General features: G+C 40.1%; 1 non-coding gene across 1 annotated transcript; it reads left to right on the forward strand.

Moving 5' to 3' along the window:
- Positions 1–282: 282 nt before the first annotated feature.
- LOC112767976 (small nucleolar RNA R71) lies at positions 283–390 on the forward strand. Its single transcript, XR_003185415.1, has one exon. It is a non-coding gene; the product is annotated as a small nucleolar RNA R71 (small nucleolar RNA).
- The last annotated feature ends 2556 nt before the right edge of the window (positions 391–2946 follow it).

A 2946-nucleotide genomic window follows, 5' to 3' on the forward strand; every position in this document is an offset into this window, starting at 1 on the left:
GTTTGCTGAGCTTGTTGATTAACTGCATTTGCTTCAGCAGGTTGGTCATCTCACAGATCTTTGATTAGAGCACAGTCTCTTGCAGAAGATACTTCTGTAATGGCTTTTGAACGGCCTTGCTTTTGTCTGTGGTTCCGAGTAGATTCAGCTAAATACTGATCAATTGCCAAGCTTCATCAGTGGTCTTGTACTTCTTCATAGACCCATTCTGGCACTTTCCAATGTGGTCTTATCTTGGGGCCTCATACCTTGTGTGATATAGCTGAGTAGCACGATCTTGTCAATCATGTGGTGGGGGCATGCTTCCAGAAGATTATTGAAGCGCTCCCAGTATTCAAAGAGAGTCTCATTGTCATCCTGAACAATTGTAGAGATATCCTTCCTCAGTTTATCAGTAACTTCAGATGGAAAGAATTTCTCCAGAAACTCCTTTCTGAGTGTATCCCAGTTGGATACATTTGCTAGAGGTTGAGTGTAGTACCACTCTCTTGCTTTTTCCCTCAAGAGAGAACGGAAAAGCTTTCAGCAGATTGAATTTCATCAGTGCCATCACGCCTGACAGTAGAACAGGCTGCCTGAAATCTCTCAAGTGCTTGATAGGCTCTTGAGCAGGTAGGCCATGAAACTTGGGCATAAATTAACAGTGCGGTCTTTATTTCAAAATCCGTAGCTACCGCTGGATGATGCGCTTGAAACGGTTGCATTGTAAATCAGGAGCTCCTTCCTCCTGAATGGTAACTCTTCTAGCTACATGTTTTTTGCACGTAAAACAACCGAATCAGTAGAACGGGGGCTGGTTTCTTCTCAGATTCACTTTCAGATCCGCCTCAGAGCGGGCTAACCTACGCTGTTCTCGCCTTATTCATGAAATTGTCCTTTCAATTTCAGGATGAATATTAGCAAGCGCGGATCAGGAAGTGAACGCGTCATTTGACGGAAGAAACATGCAGCTCATAGTAGCAAAATTAAATAAAATGCAAATAAATAAATTCTAATTAATAAAATTAGCACTCTATTGCAACTCCCCGGCAACGGCGCCAAAAATTGATGGGAAGCAGAAGCTGATGAATTAAAATTATTAAAATGGTTACGTTGCAAGTATAGTTCTTAACTCACCGAAAATTGCCTATCAATTTAGAAATATGTCACAGAGAGTTTAAATTAAAATTACTGGGAGTTTTAAGTCCCAGGTCGTCTCCCAACGAGTTGTAGAAAAGTCTGCTGTTTTATTAATCAGATGTTCAAGAAGTTGAGCTAAGTAAATTAGAATTTAAATTGAGGATTTTAAATAATATAAATAAAATCTTGACTGGGAATTGATTAGTTAGAATCTCTATCATTGATGGAGTGATTTTTAAGATTGATTTATAATTAACGGTTATTCTGTTTGGTTATCCTTTACTAGGTAAGGAAAAGTCAAACAAGTTGGACTGCCAGATCTATTCACGAGTTACAACCCACTTAGTTCAAAGGGATTGGCGTCGGTGACAGGATAGCAATCCAACATTTAACCCAACTATAAATTTCTCTTCAATCCTTCTAACTCAAGAATTCTTTTAATCAACTCCCTATCAAGTAATGAAACTACTCACGCATTGTAAATAAAGAATCCATGCACATGAAAGGGAATTAAAAGAAGACATGATTATTGGAATTGAAATTAAATTAAAGAGAAATAATCCTTGCATTAATTAATCATAAAAGTATCTGAATGATAAAATTGAACATAACAAAGAACATGGAAGAATAAAACCAAGTTAAGAGAACAAACTAGAGTGATGAAGTCTTGATGAGAAATGACTCTTCTCAATGTTCCAATGCTAAGATAAATTGAAAATTAAAATCCTAAAAACTAGAGAGAAAAACCTAAGAGAGTGAAAAAACTAGAAAAAAAACTACTGATCGTATGTGTGTGTTGTTTCTGCATATTCTCTGACTCTAGTCTGCTGTTCCGGGCCGAAAACTGGGCCGAAATAAGGTCCAAAATCGCTCCCATCGAATTCTGCAGATTATGCAGATCGCACATGTCACGCGATCGCGTCATCCATGCGGACGCGTCGCTTGCGCTTTTTCCCTCTCCACGCGTTCGCGTCGTCCACGCTACCGCGTCGCTTGCGCTTTCCAATCCGCGCGCGGCCGGCGTCACTGCGATTTGTGCTCCTTCGCACGGTCGCGTGAGCCATGCGACCGCGTCACTTCTCACTGGTTATCTCCTCAAATTCTTGTGTTCCTTCCATTTTTGCTAGCTTCCTCTCCAATCTCCATCTCATTCATGCCCTATAAGGCCTGAAACACTTGACACACAGATCACGACATCGAATGGAATAAAGGAGAATTAAAAGTAAATAATTAAAGTCTCTAGAAGCAATTTTCAAACATGTATGAATTTAGGAAGGAAATCTAAATGCATGCTAAATTGATGAATAATGGGCAAGGATCATGACAAAACACACAATTAAACACAATATAAACCATAAAATAGTGGTTATCACTCGCTAAAGGCGCAATGCAGCATTGCTGCAGTGGCGAGGTGATAAATAAAGGCAGCAAGAAAATGAGCGGCGGTAACTAACGTTTAGATCGAAGCCAGAACTCATTGAAGTAGCAACATGATGTTGCTTGATATGCGAAGGAATGCGTGACAGTGAGGAGATGAACAATGGCGGTGAAATAACGGCAGCGACAAACCTTTAGATCGAGAACCAGATCGGAAACTCGCTGAAGCACAACGACGTTTCTTGCAACGTCAAGGATATGAGTTGCGACGAGGAGATGAGCGACAGCGAGAAGATGATGACAGCGGCAAGGGATTAGGGTTCGTCATTCCTTTCTATTGAGAAACCACACTAATCATTCTAAGTCTCTGATATAGTCAAATAAAACACATCTAAGTTAAAAGACGAAAGAAAAATCACAAATATTCTGGCACCAGCAAAAACCGCCGAA

The sequence above is a fragment of the Arachis hypogaea genome, chromosome 17 (genome assembly GCF_003086295.3).
Source record: "Arachis hypogaea cultivar Tifrunner chromosome 17, arahy.Tifrunner.gnm2.J5K5, whole genome shotgun sequence".
Taxonomy (NCBI): domain Eukaryota; kingdom Viridiplantae; phylum Streptophyta; class Magnoliopsida; order Fabales; family Fabaceae; genus Arachis; species Arachis hypogaea.